The sequence below is a fragment of the Sebastes umbrosus genome, chromosome 2 (assembly GCF_015220745.1).
Source record: "Sebastes umbrosus isolate fSebUmb1 chromosome 2, fSebUmb1.pri, whole genome shotgun sequence".
NCBI classification, from domain to species: domain Eukaryota; kingdom Metazoa; phylum Chordata; class Actinopteri; order Perciformes; family Sebastidae; genus Sebastes; species Sebastes umbrosus.
The window spans coordinates 21,823,811-21,843,947 of record NC_051270.1 but is presented as its reverse complement, the minus strand read 5'-3'; the positions used below and the strand labels follow the sequence as shown (position 1 = coordinate 21,843,947).

At 42.8% G+C, this 20,137-nt stretch overlaps 1 protein-coding gene and 1 long non-coding RNA gene across 5 annotated transcripts in view; both read right to left on the bottom strand.

Moving 5' to 3' along the window:
* Positions 1 to 20,137, bottom strand: part of LOC119477745 (protein diaphanous homolog 3-like) — a 188,522-nt gene that overhangs the window by 34,933 nt on the left and 133,452 nt on the right. The window lies entirely within an intron of this gene.
* On the bottom strand, positions 1,212 to 18,490 carry LOC119477771. The gene is made up of 3 exons (XR_005204312.1): positions 18,462 to 18,490; positions 12,137 to 12,143; positions 1,212 to 1,391 (listed from the first exon to the last, which is right to left on the bottom strand). It is a non-coding gene; the product is annotated as an uncharacterized LOC119477771 (long non-coding RNA).

The following is a 20,137-nucleotide window of genomic DNA, read 5'->3' as shown; positions in this document are numbered from 1 at the left end:
CAGTATATGCAGAGCTAATAATGGATCTATTCTCAATACACACCGGTGAATAAAAGCCGTTTGTCCATTTGTCTGTTTCTCTTATTTTCACTTCAGAACTAATATAACCTTGTTACACGTCTTAACATCTGTTTATTTCTCCTTTCTCATTGTTGTTGTCTCTCATGTCTAAATTGTTCTCTTTCCCCTGACCCTCATATTTTGAAATGTCTTTTCATATTTCCTTTCTTTCTACCTCTAAAGACTATGTCTGCAGTCTCCCTCCATTGTCATTACTTTTCTCGAGACAGGCAGCTACTAGTCAACTGTGACAGCCAAACAAAGAGGCTTTACTTCTCGGCAAAAGGAAAGTAATCTATTTTGCAGTAAGCAATAATAACAGGAGGGGAACTCTCAGACACAAATAGGGCTGAGTTGCTCAAGGGTCCATTTAAGTCCTTTAAATGACTTGATTTGTAATTCATATAATCACTAAGTCAACTTCATTGGCCATATACAATCATGTTCCTAATATTAAATTAGGTTAACTGTTGTTTAAACAAGACTAAGAGTCCACAGACAAGCCAGGAGATCTGTGAGGCTGTACTTGATAATGTCAGCATGCTAACATGCTCATAATGACAACACTAACATGCTGATGTTAAGCAGGTAAAATGTTTGCCTTGTTCACCATCTTAGGGGTCTGTGTTAGCATATTTGTTATTAGCTTTAGAGACAAATTATGAGCTGAGAATGATGGGAATGTCATTAGTTATGCAGGTATTTGGTCATAAACCAAAGTATTGGAATAATTAAAATGTTTAACTGATGGAAAAGAGGAAAATATTTCACAATCCATGCTGAGGGGGACATGAAAATCTGTACCAAATTTTATTGCAATCCATCCAGCGTTAAGAGATTCCACTCAAAACCACAAATGACGACCTCATGATCACTAAAGTGATCCTAGGCCCAATAGCTAAAAACATTATTCTGCCTGTAAGTTTAAAGCGTAAAGCCGAAGTTAACATCAAAACATTCTCTTGTACACTCCGAGAGTAACAACAATAACAGTTTAGCTCGCTATCTAACAATTAGCCACAAAAACACAAACGTGGATGAATCGTATTTATGAGTGAGGCAAAAATGACATCAGCTCATCAGGCTCCCATTCACAAGGCTCCCTCACCATACAGATCAATGACCTCTCGCCCACGTCAACCCAGTCTCACTCCCAACTCGTCAAATAATGCCGATTGGGCAGCGGCACTCGCAATCGGAAACCAACGCACGGAGGCACCCTTTATCGACAGTATGTGACGAATAAGGCTTTCAACTAACTCCAATGTAAACCCAACCGCGGCGTTATTTGACGGTCGGAGCAAATGACGTAGTATTAATTGCATGAGAGTCTGCTAAGGGTGGATGGGTCAAACAAACAGAAGACTAGGAGACAGGTGTTCATGTCCCGTGTGTCAACCACAACCGTTTCCTAACCCTGACTAATTGTTTGTGTTGCCTAAACCTAACTTCCTGTGAAAACGGAAGTTTATTTTGAAAGGACACAAAGCATATAACATGCGTATATTGACCCATCGTCTTTGGTCCGTCCAAAAGTAACGCAAGACGGCTACCCTGTGCATCGTCTCCAATGTCGAGGGGCACTGACTAAGCGGTGGTATTTGACAAGCTGGGAGTCAGAAAGTTTTGCCCATGTGAATCCTTCATTGATTATCCATTAATAGAGGTAATGTTTTACTGTAGCTCTCACAACACACACAGTTAATTTTTTTTAAATACTTGTCCCACTGATGAAGCTCTAAGAACCTGAAAAAAACTTAAATAAATAAACAAACCAGGGAACTCCCAGCAGGTATTCATTACAACATGCAGTAGAAGAAATGTGCTTGATGTTGCATCAGTTTGCAAAAGATAGAAATAAAAGCAAGATGTGTGTGAAAGATTCAGATGAGATGATAACCTGTGCAGTGTAGAAGCAATTCCCATAGAGACTGCACAGTTTTAATTTATTCATTTTCCATCATGCATCAGTGCACTTTGATATAAACATAATGACAACTTTGACAGTGTCCTTTTTGAACAGTGTGCTGTGTGAATGATTTCACCCTGGTTTCAAAATAAAATGAAATAAAAAAAGATACACCGAACGACGCTAGGGTTGTGTTACATATACAGATAGGTAAATGATGAAATACATTGCAAAATATATTGAATGCACCCTTGCTGGGCTTTTCTTGATTCATACTAGTGCTTGACTGCGACTTATGTATTTAAAACTGTGCAAAGCCTCACTGGTACTTAAACACAGGGATCTTGGGAAGAAACATGGTTAAGTAATGGAGAAACAAAGACTTCAGGAGGGTGCCAGCTGGGAAGAACAGATATTAGATAGATGGTGTTAGGTAAGTAAACCGTAGCAGCAGGATGCCCCGAGTTATTAAAGCAGAGCTCTGCAGAGCTCCTTGTGTTTCTGATTAGAGCTGTAATAGATTTATATTAACCAGCAAAAAAGCAGGACCACAATAAACTTATCACATTTCATACAGCAGTAAAGCCTTTACATTATCTGGGCTTTCTAATGCCTTCATTACTGCCCATCATTTTAATCTTCCTTCTGCACACCATCTACATTTTTCTTTTTCCCTATTCTAAGGTTCAGTATTCTTTCAACCTCACTCTTGTTTCAACCCGGCCACCGCATACTGTACATGTGCACGCACACACACCCACATACACACACACACACGAGCAAAAACCTATTATCTGAGAAATTCAGCTCAGCTTTTGTGCTTCAAAAAAACCCTCCATACTTGCAAGAGAAAAATATCTGGGCTCAGCATTAGGGATCAAGCCGTCCTGAGAGTGAAACACCAATGGCCACTGAATGACACAGAGAAAGCCACATCTTCTTGACATCATCCCCACTCCTTGAAGGTGAACCTCTGATAAAAACACATTTACTTTGAGATGTATTAGCCTGTTGGTTGTATATTGGTTTGAGGTGTATTTTCCCCCCCTTTGAGTTTCAGATCTTCCCCCTGTGAGAAATCACAGCATGTAAATGTGAGAGAACAAAACTGACTGGCTCAATTGTTGCAGACTTTCAAATCTTAGTTTTAACTTTAAAATCCCATGTTTTACCTTTCAAATCAATCTGTCTAGTTTGTGGATGAGGATTACCTTATAAGGCAACAACAATGGCCAGCTGAAATGAGATCATGTAAAAGAACAATCAGAGAGACGAAAGTAACAGAAATCAATGAAAATCTGATTCTTAAAGCTGATGCACATTTCAGTGGAAAAATAATGTCCAGAGTTAAAGCTGCAGTGGGTAGAAATGGAGCAAAAATGTTGTTATAAATATATATATCATTATAAAACTGTCACTATATTCTGACTGTAATGTATGAGACAGGTAATCTGAAAAAAAAAATCATCTGCCTCCGTGTCCTCCGGTGCTCCTAATGGCATCTGCAAGATTTCACAGACCGGAGGAAAACAACCAATCAGAGCTGATCTGGAGTCTGCCGTCCAGCTGCCGTCTATGAGAGCCGGCTGTCATTCACTTGCGAACTCCGACCAACAGATCAAACTAGGTAGCGTTTATCAAAGGAAATACCAAGCACCGCCCGACAGCCGGAGCACAGCCAACAGGAACGCTCTCTCTCTGAATCGACCTGTGATTGGCCAAAGTCTCCCGTCAAGGGCTAGATTTGTTAAAGCCTGAAAACAGAGTTATGATGAGTAGCAAAAGTCTAGTTTTCTCTCAGAACACTTGAATTGCAATATGCTGAAAGGTTATTATGGAATTGTTGCCCAATGATACAAAAAATATTCTGCCCACTGTGTAAATCTCTTGAGATTTCCTGCCCAAAGTTCTGTACTAAATTTGTACTTATATGAATATAAACAGGGATTCTCAGATACCTGCCATAATATTCCCTTTAATCTCTGGAGCTAAGCATTTTGGAGTGACTGTGAACTAATCAGTGGTGTGATCAGGCAATTAAATACGGTGGTTTCTATCTACAAGTCTACAAAGCGCTGGAACTGCATGTTTACCTTGCAAAAAATTCCCTTCTCAATAAACAAGATTAAACTGAACCGCTTGTCTTGTGCACTTTTCAGGAACTGAAGCTAGGACCTGACCGGCATACAATCCTGATATTTGAGCCACAGTTTTTCTTTGTGGCATATAAAAGAGCAGTTCCTCTTTCATGTATGATAGATGCTATGGAATGTGAGATATTCCTCTCCGACATTCTCACTCTCTTTCTATTTAATGAGCCCTCATGAAAGGGTGTTGTCACCAGGCTCACACATTGTTACTCGAACCATGTATACGTATATGCGCGCACAGACGTGTCACATATAGTGCATAATAGTAATGAGAAATCAATAAAAATAACCTTAGATGCATGATGGTATACACATCGAAATGCAGCAAAATCTTCAGCACAATTAGAGGGTGTTGCTTCAAGTAGACTTAAAAAACACTAAATTGAGGCTACTAAGGCACAGTATTCTCTTAACGAGGTGCAGCAGAATGGACAATCAACCTTGACAGAACCAGTAATTGTTGACGACAAGCAAGAGGAGTAACGGAAAAAAAGGAGAAAGCCATTATCCAATTAATGTGCTCTTAGAGAACATTCTCTATTGCTGGCTGGGAAAGGATGGACCAGAGCGAATTAGCATGGTTTTAGCATTCAGTCAAAAGGTATGTTCTGTGTTAATATTCCTTCACATTAAGTAAGTGCATCTGTTTTGCAGCACTTATGCAACACAATAAGACATTGTCAGAGCTGGATAGACGTATATGGAGGAGTTACATCACCTTGTATATGTTCAGGCTACAATGTAATTATTTTTTCAAATGTAAGTTGTAGCCATAGACTGATGGACGACATGACAACTCCCCAAACGCGAAGCCAAAACATCTCGATCGTCCCCTGGTGGCTGGCTGCAGTATAGGTCATAAATCCCACCTCTTCCATGTAAGCGGATGGGACATGGGCCAAACTAAAAAGTCAAAGTACACGTCAAATAATCATGATCTCTACTGCGCAGACTGGCTCCAAACGACGTGAAAATCTCAAGGTGGCAGCTCCCGTATCCTCCCGTAAAGGTTTCTATTTCTTCCTCAAAACATAGTCAGACAGCCTTTCACGGTTCAGGTTACTTGCTGCTGTTTTCTTGTGCAAGCTGTACTAGGGCGGCTAAGAGCAAATGACACCATCCTCGCCCTGTAATGTTTTCTATCTGACAAAACAGCCTAAAAAATGAGTGTTTGCCAAGCAAAGACCTTTCAGATACATCTGTAATCAAGCAGCGCGACCTCATCATAAACTAACAGTGGGATGTGAAGAAAAAAAGTAAATCGTCTTTAAATGCGATGTCAAGTAAATGATGGATAATTAAGGGCGGCTCTTCCTTGCGAATCCTCAAAATAGTCAACACAGTTCAGTTGCTTTGCATCAGTGGCTGTATGTTCACGAGAGAAGAAAGGCCCGTATGTCATAGTATGAGTGGAAACATAGATCACCTGTGAAATCTCTGAATCTGACACGTGTTTATTACAATTATTCACACGTCAGTAGATACGGTTTGGGAGGAGGACGCATGGTGTTTGGATGTGGGGTTCAGTAACAAGTGCGGCTGGACATTTGTCAACAAGGCACTGTTCTCACATAACAAGCTGTATATGAAACGGAGGCTTCTATCAACAGGGTGATACCTTGAAGGTTTTGTGTCACTTCCTGTTTGCTTCAGCCTCTGTGCTACCATACGCTACTATCTCCATGACAACGGTGTTGGCCCTGGGTTTGGGGAGCTGGTGATCTAGTAAGCTTTGTACTGACAGTGGTGGTGGAAGAGAGGCTTTGATTGATAAGCAAAGCTGCCTACCTCAGGCTCTACTTGGCTCTGACAGGGACAAAACAGCAGTCTGCGGCGCCTGCCACTGACATTTGTTATAAATCATTGGCAATTTCATCAGTCGAGAGTGAGAGACAGAGAGAGCCACAGAGAGAGGGGGGGGGGGGGGAGAGAGTGACAAAAAAAGAGGAATAGACACCTGTCTCCTAACATTGTTTATTCCATTTGTTTTTACTTTGAGCTCCACATCCCTGTCCCTTCCCTTCTCCTTTTCAATTTCCGTCTTGGCCTTCCTCTGTGCCGACCCAGAAACCCCTCTCAGCTTCGCGGTACAGAACCATATCACAAAGTATAATGTCAGGACAGCTTTGCTCAACATAATTGTGCTGTAACTCACCTTGAAGGGTCAGTTCACACTTAAATTACAAAAAGACATATTTTTCCACTTACACCTAGTGATATGATATCTAGCCATGCAGACAGTTTCAGCTTTATCTGCTGTTTTTTTTTTTTTTTATCTGGGATTTGAGATATCTGTCCCTGACATTCGTGCCCCTGCACCAATAAAATGAACAAAAAGTGGATTGGGCGAACTGACCCTGCGACCCTTGAGAGGTAGGATTAAGGGGAAAGAAGAAGTATATTTCTGTTGAATGAAAACTGGTTGTTGGTGCAATAAGGCACATTAGTCGATGTGTGTGTGTGTAAAACAAGTTGAGGCTCTAAAACAACCTTTTCACTCAAGCTTTCCTGGCGAGCCAGGATTTATCAGTCCATGACAAATTGGTAAAATCACTTTCCCACCCCACACATTCTGGTAATCTATAGTAAATGTGAGCAGGTCAGACACAAGTGGTCGAGTCCTTGATCCTGATGTTTTCAAATATGTTCTAGTTTAAAAGGCCCAAGATCCTCAGCCGTCTTGTAAGAAATACATGATACAAGTTCAGGGAGCGGTGAAAGCTCATTAAGGACCAAAACGTTCTCATCCCAGCTCATAACATACAGCCGCTTTGTCACAGACTGAAAGCTGTGAACACGGGACACAAACGTACAGCTGATTGTAACGTGACGCACAGGACATGAACAGCGGTCCCCCATGATGAAGGCCATGTGTTTATGCAACCCATCAACCTCCCCGCCCACACGGTTTGTGTCTTTTCGCTCTTTAAACTACGTCACCAAACTCCCAGCACGCTTTTCGGAGGGTTTACTGTTGCCACGGATGGGTTTATATTAAGGTTAAAGGTACTGTTTGTAACTTCTTACACTTATACACTTATAAATAATTGCGGGTCGGTGTCCCATGTGGCTACGCTGTTCCAACACAAACTACAGAGAAGCACCAAAACCGTAAAGTTATATCTAGTGAAGCCCGTCTTGCAAAACAGTGTCAACTCTTCCAGCTCCAGCCCCCCGACCGCCCTGGTCTCCAGGGCCGGAGTCGATACTGCTCTGCTCCTCTGCCTGCCTGCTTGCCTTCACTCACACACCGCGCTCGTTCTCACTCGCTATCTCGCTCCACCTCTCACGTGCATGCGCGCACACTACACACTGCAGAAGAGTCAGTTTAGCTCTGAGAATATCTATATTTTCACATGTGTTTTTGCAAAACATATACTGTACCTAGCTTTCTTACAACCAAAATCCATGTCGGGAAGCACCACCACCATTTGATCCGCATTGTATAGTGTGATCACTGTATGTTGTAGGGGTGTAGGAAAATATCTAAAATATCAAGTATCACAATATTATGTTTTGTGATACGGTATCGATTCTCAGAAACACTGTATCAATTTTTAATTAAGAATTTACATTCAAAGATTAACCCAGTCATTCATACACTGATGGCAGAGGATGCCATATAAGGTGTCAACCTGCTCATCAGGACCTAATCTAAATGCTCATTCACACACGATCACACACTGCCTTTGGGAGCCGGGGATCGAACAGCCGATCTTCCAATTAGCGGATGATCCGATCTACTTCCTGAGCCACAGCCGCCCAAGCATAATCAGACTACCGCAAAACTACGTTTTTGCACGTATGCTCTAGGCTTAAAGCTACTTCTTGAGCTAGAAGGGTAAAAAGCACAAATCTATAATACTGCTCCCCCTCCATTTGACAAACCAGTAAAAACAGCCAGGGCGTTGTTGAAAGGGTTCCATAAAGTTCCACTACATGCACCATCTCCAGGCAGATACACTTCTGCATATCTTTTCATCTCCATACCTCTCTCTCTCGCTCTCCGTCTCCGTATCCGAGGCGTCTATCAACCACCTCTGAAATCTTGACAAAGCTGTATCAGAGGTGAGTTGGTCTGTTGTCATTGTTTGTTGGTATTTATTTATCTCTGTTTGGATCTTCAAAGAGGATCATTTAAGCCTACTAAAGTGGATGTCAACTCCTTTACGCCCTTTCATCAAAGTATGATTCCTTCACAATCTTGGGAACTGGGAAAAAACAAAAGATAATGACTTACATCTAATAAAAAAAGATGACATAAGTAAGATCCAAACCAGTCATCTACAGAGCCAGTGAGAACTGTCAATGTGTGAAGTTGAATTTGCACATGAAAAACGCTGCGGTTTAACGTTAAGTGTTTCATTATTTGATTCCACTACACTTCCAGGAGAAGATCAGAAGACTTTTCTCTTTCCCTGATCTATTTTGGTGCCCATCATTTTCCCCTCTCGAACACCTGAGACAGATAATTATCCATTTTGAAAAAAAGGAAAAATTGCTACATTTAGTCATTTCTTTCCAAGCAGGATGTTTTTAAATGTGACACCGCAGAGTGACAAGCTAGAAGATTATAATATTTATTTTAGAAGAAAAGTCCCTTTTGAAGTTGAACCCTTTACAATGTTCTCTATTCAAACTTAAACACACCAGCAGTTCATTTATCCACAGTGTCTTCACGTGGCTATTTTTCACAGGCGCCCACTGACTATTCTTTGCATGTTTCATGAAGCGATACGGGATCATCTTTTAGTTCTGGCCGTCTCTCTCTCTCACGTACAGAGGCGTTGCATAATCACTCACCTCCCTGATAAATCATGTCCCCTCTGCTGTAGCCCAAACACCTTACATTGTCAGAGCTCAGGCTGGAGAGGCTGATGGATGATTTACAGGCAGTCAGCCTCTTCTCTCTAAAACCGTCCTTGGTGGATAAGCCTTGTTCATTAACCCTCTCGTACTTCTGAGCCCATACCGGCTGGACAGTCTTACATTTTGTCTATGTATGTGTGTGTGTGTGTGTGTGCTAGCAGGGCAAATAAGGGTTTTGGTCCTATCTTCTTAAAGCTCTCCACTGTAGTCTAGTCTAAGTCGCCGAGCTGAGAAGCCAAAGCTTACTCCCGAGGACCTCGTATAAGAGACTCCTGCTCTGTCCATTTCCCCTTTTTTAAACGGGAAGGTCTCTTTTTTTCTTTTTTTAAAAACACTGGCTTAGACTGGATGGAAGGCAATAAGGAGGAAAAATAGGATTCAAGGTGTACTCTTGAAGAAAATGCTTACAAACACTATCTACCAACTAAGTACTTTGTGCAGTCAGAAAGCCCACATTGCTTTCAATTTCTTACAAACCCACTGCGCTTGTGCACATTCTACATGAGTCATTGTTAAATTTAAGAAACAAAGAGACCTGGACTTTTGTCCATGAAGGCCTACAGCCATGCTGTTTAAAAAAACTGGTGTTGGGTATGTGCTTTAGAAGAACAGCATCCAATTTATTCACCTCTGATCCAAGCCAAAGCAAATAATAAAAATGGGCGAAGGACATGAGGCAAGATTTAAGTGGGAGACGGCCACATATGCATGATGTCTTTATCTGTGCTTTTCGAAGAAAATTAAATGACTTAGCTCTGGCAGCATTTAGAAGCTCCCCTCTACAGTATGCGTGTAACAACGGCAGAAATGGCATTATGAACGGAACTCAAAGTGAGAGTAATGAGGTACATAAAACAATAAAGCCAATACAGCGGGCTATATCCCAACATCCCCGCTCATCCCGCTCTGCGTTTTTGCCTCTATCTGAAAATGTTAGACTGAAGAAGCAAATAAGCAATTTTCTATTATTTTAGCTTGCAAATGTGAGGTACGTTATATCAAAACAAATGTTATAAATAATTGTGTTTGGCTGGAGATGTTCCTGCATGCTGAATAGAGTCTGTGTGTGTACGAGTGTGAGTATCTGTGTGTGTGTGGCCAAACGCTGAACTATCTGTGAAATACATTTAGACATCCTCTTTCCTCTTTGTCTGACATCGTAATTACCATTCAAACTAGCCAGGCTAATTACCTCCCCGTTTAGAAAAATAATCAGGTTTGTACACAAATCAAGACTAGCCACAGACGCCATGGCCTGACAACCAAAACAATAATCAAGTCTGCTGGGCATGGTTATTATGTGTTCCATTTCATCAAAACTTGCATTAAGATTTGTGTGATCAATTATTCCATCATTTAGTTTCCCAAAGATTATTATAGAAATCCTTAAATTATTCATTATAGTCTGTCAATCAATGTTTCTGTTGACTTTGTTACAAATGCTAACCCCTACCCCCACTGGGCTCTAATGTGATTCATTAATTAAGGGTAATTAAGCTTGTTTACAAAAATATGTTTTACTGTCCCCAACAATTCTTACTTCATTAGTAACACTGGATGGAAATGATTTGTGAAAAAGATGAAGTTCTGTGAAGCTTGGAGTTAGACACTTTTAACACAGAAGCTTTGGAATCAAACTAATAATTTAAAGAGGAGCCCGAACCAGGGTCAGCTTAGTCTTGCTTCCAAATACAGGCACAACAAAGTTTATATCAAACCGAATAAAAATGTGTGAGATGTAATTTTTCTATTGCCTATTTGTCGATATGCATGTGACAAGCAGCAAGTTGAAAGCAACAGTAAGATCTCATTTTCAACTATTAGTCAATCTAGGCCACTGCACTTTGGATTTAGGGTTCTTCTAGAAAATGCTGAACACCCTGTGGACGGGCAAACATAAGGATCTTTTTCTAGAAAGCATTACAAAAGATGTAATAATAATAATAATAATAATACTAATGTCTTATTGCAACAATGATACAACTGTTAAAACAACCCGTTCTCACTCCCAACTCGTCAAATACCGCCCTATAGCAACTGTATTGCACCAGGCTTTCAACTAACGCCAATGTAAAGCCACCCTTGGCATTACTCGACGGTCAGAGCATGTGACGTAGTAAACAGCGTGAGAGTCCGCTTAGGGTGGGCGGTAGTAGTGGTGGATAGGTCAAACAAACACAGGACTTTGTCCCAAGAGACTACTGTTCGTAGTCCGTGTGAAACTAAAGTAAGTGCCGATCATTGGCGGTTAGTCACTCTTTAGCCACGTGAGTCGCACGTCAGTGAAGTTAACGTCAACCATGTCCGTTTCCTAAATCTAACTAATTGGTTGTGTTGCCTAAACCTAACTTCCCTAACTTGCATGGAAAAAGCAATTATTGAGACACTGTCCCTGACCCCTCCAAAAGTAATGCAAGAGGGGTACACCGTGCGTTGGTCTCCGAGGGGCACCGACCTAATGGCGATATTTGATGAGTTGGGAGTGAGAATGTGTTGGTTAAAAGAAGAAAAACAATGCAGAATTTACAGCAAGACAACTTTCCAACCTCAGGGTCAGCCATCCAACATGAAAGACAGCAGTATCGCAATGACAGGAGTTGATCTAATAAGAAGAAAACAACTCCAGAAAGAAACAACACAGATCCACTTATGGTGCAGACAAAGTAAAAGTCTACTGCTTTAGAAAATCAGCCTGTGTTCCATTGGTTCTATCGGTTGTAGAGGAAAAGTCAACACTCTGACCAGTAATGCAGATTTACAGTACGTTACACAGCACTGAGCAAAGGCAGGCTTTTTAAAATAATATTTTTGTCCGTGCCCTTTGCCAGCCAGCAGCCATTTCCTTGCCTTTACTCCTCTGCCCCGTATCTGCTTTATTGTGATGCTAAACAGTGAGTTTTGACATTCAGAAGGGCCCTGCCAAAGGACAGGCTAGTGGATGCAGTAGAGAAGAGAAGGCCTTAATGGGTTCAACTGGAATGGAAAGCATCTGCTAGTCTCCACAGGCTGGAGGAGAGGGAAATGTCAAGTATGGTTATTATAGAGCAGGCAGCAGCTCGAGGAATTTTCACCTGAATGGAAAAAACAGTCTCGGACAATGCACATGCACCCGCTACATCTCCACACCTCACTGAGGCAGTGAAAGAACCCATTCACTCCCACATGCACGTGCTAGAGTAATGTGACGCACCAGCACATATAATACAAATACACACATGCAGTCAATGCGCCGCTGTACAAAAAAGTACACTAAAAGAATCTGTGGCATTACTGTGACACTCCAATACCATAGTTTCCTCTTGCCCATTTGGAGAGTAGCCGCAAAACTTGATTTAAGATAAAATACCCTCTCTTGACAGGCAGGGATAATCACATGCTTGTGAAGTGTTCATACATCTGCAGAAAGTCCCGGAGTGAGTATTTTTTTCATAGGATCACTTGAGTTTGTTTGCTAATTTGTACCCCCGAGGATGCAAATCAAAGCTAGTGCCAGACTAATGAAGCTCTTAAGCCCAGAGGCCGGAGACACATACATGGCCCTGTGACTCAAGGCTGAGTGTCTACAAGGATGTGTGTGTGTGTGTGTGTGTGTGTGTACATGCTGAAGTGAATGCATGTGGCTGTATACAGTCAAAAAGTGGGAATGAGTGTAGTGTATGGGCATAAGAGGGTGGTACTGTATAATAGCAGATCAGCAGAGCCCAAATCCCGCTCTCAGAGGGGAATCCAGCATCAAACAGATCCTGCTGCCTGAGGGCTGGCCTTCCCGCTCTGCCAGCGTGGAAACTCCCGTCGCTGCACTCAAAGCTTCTGGATCAGCGAGCGATGAGACACATAGCAGGTGGAGTGGCAGCAGAGAGATGAGGCAGTTCGGAAGAATGTGATCATTTTATCACCGCAGACTAAAGCAGCCCTGGGAATAATCAACAACAGGAGCCTTGGAGTTTGTTCCTATTTCTGTATGAGCATGGCGCACTGGAGAATGATACCTGGATATGGGGCTGTTTACAGATTGCTTACAGCAGGAAGGTGAGCAGAATTTTAAACCACAAATTATCCCCCTTCATCACTCCTACCTAAAGTCTCCGCTTTACCTCCAAGTCAAGACAGCTTAGCGGCAACCATAGCAACACGTAACGGAGACGTGGCTCTTTCTGCCAAGGCCCACAGTGTGTGTGTGACCAGTCGCAAAATGATAGCCTGAAGCACAAAACCAGACAGACAGCTTACTGAAAAAAAACAAACAAGTAAAGGAATAACACACATGTGTGACGAGATGGAAGCAGAACTGTGAGATCAGTGGGGAAAAAATGTTGCTATAGCACTTCTAACGCTCCTTTACCAAAGGTGTTACCCACAGAGACAGAACTCAAGCACCTCCCTTTGTAAAGGGCAGAGATATAAAGGGAAGATAGTACTCATTTCCCTCCCGTAACAACAGAAGTTCATATAATCATCTCCCTAGCTCTTTCTCTCCCTGACGGCTACGTGATATGGCTGCTGGCGCTGGTAAATGTGGGAGGACCAGGAATGTGTGTGGCTGGGCGATAAGGCTGCTGTAAAATTTAATTAGCACAAAGCCATGGTGAGAATGACTTCATTTCTCACTGCATTATTAACTAGAGTACTATGTAAGAGCCTCGTCTCAATCAATGTACATAACCGGTTCATGAGAAAAGGGGCTGGAGAAAGGGAGAGACAAAGAAAGACAGAGGGCGAGACAGAGAGGAAAGAATGACACATTGGTGCTATAAAAACTGAGATGTGTATCTCAACTAAATCCCTGTTGAATCTTCCAAACTTTGTTGGCTTTTCTGCCTCTGCACATAAGGTGTGTATCAAGGCAGGCGGAAGACGACTCAGTATGCATGTGAAAAGAAAAGACGAGGAGGATCTCAGAAGCCGGCTGAATAGCAATCCTCCATTAGCGGCTTCACCTAGTGTTTGGGGCCTGAGCTGGTGTGAATGGGCTGATTAGGGTCCTTGGCTCAACATGCTGAACACCAGTTTCCATTTCACGAGCCACAGCCTTTATTACAGCCCAGCTTCCTCATAATCCAGCTAAAAGTGGATATCTGAGGAGCCTGATCGGCTTAGGACTTGGCTAAAAAACGTGGGATGTACGGCGGAGCGACATCGAGCAAAGTGCAGAGGTGTTCGTTATCATCGGTTTTCTATTAGGAGTGAGTGGGCACAGTTGAGCTCGGCGTCTGCGTGTGTTTGTGCATACACGTGTGTATGTGTGTGTCCAGTCTACTCTCATCCATCACACTGACCTCTCCAGCCAGTCAAGTGAATATACAGCAACACCATTTTACTTTCTCATCTTCTTATATTTTGGACTGGGCAAGGATTACAGAGATTACAGTTTTATGAATAAGGCTGTACTTGCTAGAGGTGCGTAAAGCTTGGCCTCTTAGCATAGGCTAATACAGTCATTATTAGTTTTAACACAACCTCGATATGAGTGTGCATCCAAATTTAACACGTTTCATTGAAAAAGGCCTCCCAATCAGGAGGCAGGACTTCTATACCAGCACAAGTGGGAGCCATTAAAAGCCATTTTTCATTATCTATGTCCGCGCCTCCAAGGCAATTAAACAAATAAACAGCAGCACAATCACATTGAGTGACATCGAAAACCATAATCTACTGTATAACCAAAACAGATATTTTCCTCCAAGTTCTGGCCTCTCATCCACCATGTAATGGAGTGTTTGGGAAACAATGACATCCTCTCCTCATTTCGCGCACGCCCATTGCTCCTTTGTGTCATGAGCATGCGCCAGAAACGATAACAAAGATGACGGACTACCGGCTTTTTTACTGCTCGGACTAATTATTACTTTACATTTGAAAAATGTTACAATGGCAGGAGGCCAAAGCAGGGAACACATTAAACATGTCGAGGCCGAATGGTGAATGAATGTGCTTTTGGGCGATTGAAGGCGAGGTTTGGAGCCCTCAGAAGGGCTACGGACATAAACCTGAATAGACCTCCCTTTTGTCATTTATGCATGTAAAGAGACAGTGAGAGTCATGCAGTTCGACCAGGAATCCCAGCCCCCCACGAACAATAACTTTTATCAAACTGACTGTAATGAAGTCGAAGGAAAGGGAGTGAGAAGGGTGGTAAAAAACATTTCTTGACCCGTATCATGTAAATATTATGGCGAGCAAAGCGTTTGGAGTCATTTTTGCATTAGAGTGTGGATGGAGATATTTTGTAAAATGAAGGTCATGTGGACAGATTTTAATTTTTTTTTTTTAACGGAAGGGAAAATATCCGTTTTTAAAAATATCTGTATACGTGTAGACAAGGTCTTAGTCATCCCAGGATAGACAGTGCTTCCAGGCTAAAGGTTAGAGCAGAGGACTTGTGCCTGAAAGTCGCTAGTTCAATCGCCAGACCGGTACAAAAATCTGGGACAATTAATAGAGATGTTCCAATACCTGAACTTGTGGCATCAGCCGATACTGAGTACTGATCCGATATCAGCGTGATAAAAACAAAATATAGTTACTATTATTATTATTATTTAACAGCTGTTTACTGTTGATCATGTATGGATGTGATATGATTACTACAGTATCTTTGTTGTATGGCTTGGCTCAGGTTAAACCATTTGTACAACATGAACAAATCCATACAGATAATGAATGCAATGCAATGCATGTCAGTTACAAAGAACAGAAATTCTCAGCAAATCTTGAATAAAAAGGTAATAATATTTCCTTCATCGCTCTCTACATCCCTCAATTACTATTCTATAAGTCTCACTCTACAAACTGGACCTAATTACACCAGCCACTTTGTTAAGGTGCCCTCTTGCTCCATCTGTTCAATGCATGTGTGCACAGGCTCAAACATGCACGCACACGCTAAGTGCAGCACTTGAGACGGACAGACAAAGGCAGGTCAAGGTACACTTTCCCATCTGGATAGGTCTACAAGAACAGGTCAACATCTAAACCACCAATCAAGTGTGGCAATAAGAGAGCCGCTGTGACTCTGAGTGGCCAGATGATTGTGGACATGAATACAGAGAGCAGTACACCTGTCCAAGTCTTAGATACAGCTGATGCCCCGACCCAGGAGTGGCCTTTAACCTTCCGCCTGCACACCATTAAAACACAGCCTTTTTAAGCTGACAATTTCTTTGCATGTATGCATGAGCATGCATGTGTGAAAGTGGGAGAGTGAGCACTTGGTGTTCAGGAACAGAAGCTCTTTGGCAATAATCTGTCACTTTAATGAAAAACGCACGCGCCGTATGCGGATGTGGATGATATATTGTGACCAAACGCAGATAAATCAGCAACTTCTACAGTTACGTTTTTGAAACAATGACGTGTAGCATCAATTCAAATAGATCTTTGGGAGGAGAGTGTCTGTGCTCTTCTTTTTGTCTTGGGCTCACTGGAATGATTTAATAGCCTCTTCTTTTTCTGCTTATGTCATGTCTGGGGGAAAGCAGCAAGGCAAGGGAGGAGATGAAGAGGAGACAAAACAAAGTCAAAAAGTAAAGAGTAGACTGAGGAACTTTGGAAGGATGGGAGGCTTTCCACCATAATTGACATTGATATGAAGAGACAGAAAAGTGAAAGAGGAATGAGAAAGCACACACGCAATCTGCAGGATACGCTAGCCTGCAGTGGAAATCCACATATCACAATCAAAAAAGGAAAGCATCTAACAGCCGATTCCACTAGAGTATCCAGCCCCAGGAAGCTAGAGTGACTCTCAATGCTAGTTTTTCCTCATGTGAGCACACAGAACACAGAGAGATAGGAGGAAACAAACTTCCTTTTTTTATCTACTTTTTGTGACTTTCATTTCAACTTTACACCCTCCACAGTTTGGTCCTAATGATTTTGTGCAGCACAACCTCTGAAAGACATCGTGGGTTGAGTCTCAAATTAAGCCTATTAGTCATCTCCTACCACCATTCACACCTATACCCCAGCCACTTAAAGTCCACACAAACCAAGCATCCAACATTAGATACAGAAACATAAATTCAGCAAAAAGGGTCACAAAGTTGACACAGTAAATACATAGCGCATCTCCAGTAACTAAAGGCTCGCCTTTAGGCTGAAATCCGTAATGCTTTCAAGTGCAAGTAAGGACAAATATCTCCTGTTTCCATTTGGTAACAGGGTTCACCAACTTTGTGAAGTGACCTTTACATCAATTTCAAGCTCTAGTTCAGAGCGTTATCACACATGATAATTGTTAGGTCGGGTTTCACTAAAGACATCTGAAGTAATTGCTCCTAAAGACAGAGACATTTGATTCTTCACAGGTCTTGGTCCTCCCCACACTCTCTCCATAATGGATCACCCCTCCATGAGAAGGGCATTATAGCATGCACATCACACATCTGGCTCGGGGTTGTCTTACACATTTCTCTTGCTCTCTGTCCAACACAACGACAACAAAAAGAGTAGTGATGTGATTCCCCTTCAACACGTACATTCACACTCCAGCCTGGGAGTCAGTGAGGCTGTGATGACGGCTTGCTTAGAGGGCTGAAATGACCAGACGGTGCCTGGAGAGATGTTTTCAGAAGGACACAGTTAAAAAGCTATGGCTGCTTTATAGATTCAATTTGCAGATTCAAGTCTCTTACACCTGTGTGGCTAACCACCATCGATCCATCATTCTGTGGAGCCCAATCCAATTTAGAGTGTCGAGGAGCCCCAGAGCCCTGCAGCCTTATCCTAACCCAGGCCACAGCCACCACAAAGCCTGCTTACCTCCATCCCCTGAAGTCTGTGTCTGTGTACTTTTATGTGTACGTGTCTATGTGTGCTGAGGGATACTGCAGACCAAGCTAAACACCTTAGCTGCTGGCTCATGTTAAAGTGTGCTGAGCCAATTTAAGGGTAAAGGAGGAGAGGAGATGAGAGACAGAGGAAGCGGGGGGAAAAATGCTGGCAACCCAGGCCAGGACCCTTACTGAAACCAAAGAGTACAACAGGAGGAGAGCAAGAAGGAAGAGGAGAAGGAAAAGAAAAGGAGGGGACAATGTGCGCCCCTTGTTGTGCAGCAGACAGCGGAGAAGACTGCAAGGAATCTTTTAATCCTATTTTCTATTGCGCGGCAATCACAATCATCATGACTACGAAACCCTATAGCCATAATCAAACTACTCCACAGTCTCATCACAGTCTTGCGATGTGGAGCAAACAATCTATCGGCCATCTGATTTGTTTCTGCAGACAACAAACAACGCGCCGCAGCAGAAACCCCTGGTGCATTTGAGTCTCCCGAAAGCTTAAAGGTGCTAAATTCCAAATTCAGCCCGTTCTCATTCCCATTCCCGTCGTAAATTACGGACGCTATACCACGCCCATAAGACACCCTTTAGCGCCTATATGGCTACAATGTAAACCCATCCGCAGCAACAGTAAACTCTCATAGAAAGTGCTCCGTGACTGTGGTTACGTAGTTTTAAGAGCAAAAAGACGGGCAGGCGGGAGGGGAGGTGTATGGGTCAAGCAAAAACATGGCTTTCATCCAGGAGACCGCTGTTCATGTTCTGTGTATCAAGTTTCCCTTTCACGTTACAATGAGCTGTTCGTTCATGTCCCGTGTTCACAACGTTCGTCTCATTTTCATTTTACAAAGATTGTTGTTTTAAGCCCAACCATGTTGTTTTTTCCTAAACCTGACTAAGTTGTTTTGTTGCCTAAACCTAAGCATGAATTTTTGTTTAATTAACAACGTTAAGCACGGGTTTACTGGGACCAAAAAGTGACACCACGGGGACTGACAAATCGTGAGTATGTGACGAGTTGGGAAGACCATGTGTTGAGCATATCTATGATCTCGGCTCTCATCGTGGCGCTGAGCCGGCGGCTAGCAGCTAACAAGGCTAACAGTAGAACAGTGAACCGGAGGGTTGGTGTTACACTTCTGCAACGACTCTGTGGGTCAGGACGACGTCATCGGCGGTAACCAGCGTATGAGTGCAGTGCAGAGAGGCGGCGATTATCTAGCTGAGGGGCACACACACTGGGACTCACATGCACTAACATGCATGTGCAGCCAGACCGGCTACGTAGACAAAGCACAGAAGGAGAGCGACTTCATTCTCTGCTCAGGATGCCATTACCCCGCTATATCTGTACATAGCAAATAGTTATTTGCTGCTATAAGAACGCTCTGAATTTCTAATTCAGCATCATTAATGGCACCATGCATGTTCAGATTGACCACTCTAATCTCGGCCCATCACTACTAATTACAGTATCTTCTGGCACAGATTTTTCTGTTTTAATTCTCTTTGCTGCTCCACTGGAGTGCAGCAACACCCCTGAGATCAATTATTAAAGGGTGTTTAAAACTGTGGGAAAAGGAGGTGGTAGGATGGTGTGAAAGTGAGAGCAGCTGTTTAAGTGCTTATGCCGCCGACTAAACTTCATCACCTCCCAACTAAACAGAGAGCATCCTGTGGGTTTCACTCACTCCAGTGACTAAACCCAGGGCAATTAAAGCCCGGATCTCTGTAGGAGAGAAGTAGATGGGAGAGAAGGGGTGCGGCAGGAGAAGCTGAGAGACTCCATACCAATAACAGGCAATTATGTTTGGGGAGGGCCATTGTCAGGCCATGAGAGTATAGAAGAAGACAGCGGGGATATGGGATGGTAGGGAAATGAGGAGGAGTGTTATTTAGGAGGCAGATGGCAGAGAGGGGGAAATTAAGATGAATGGGCACTGAGAGGGCTGAGCTGGTGCTGGGGCTGGGCAGAGAAAAGTAATTAGCTGTGTTTGCTCTGGGAGGCTGGCAGTGAGTATGATGCCTGCAGTGACAGGCTCAAGCCTTGAGCTTTATTAGTCAACAAGGCCATGTTTGAAGCTGCCAGCAGGGGGCAGCTGACCCAGCAAACCTTCCAGGACCTTCGTACCTGTACAACGCACCATGGGGTCTTTTTCACAACACAGACACAAAGCAGCAGCTCCTTCGTGAACTGGAATTCCCTTTTACAATAATCCCCTGTTAATACAACATAGTTCTGGCTTGTTCTCTCTTATACTTTCCGACTCTCTCTCTCTCTCTCTCTCTCTCTCTCTCTCTCTCTCTCTCTCTCTCTCTCTCTCTCTCTCTCTCTCTCTCTCTCTCTCACACACAAACAGACAAAC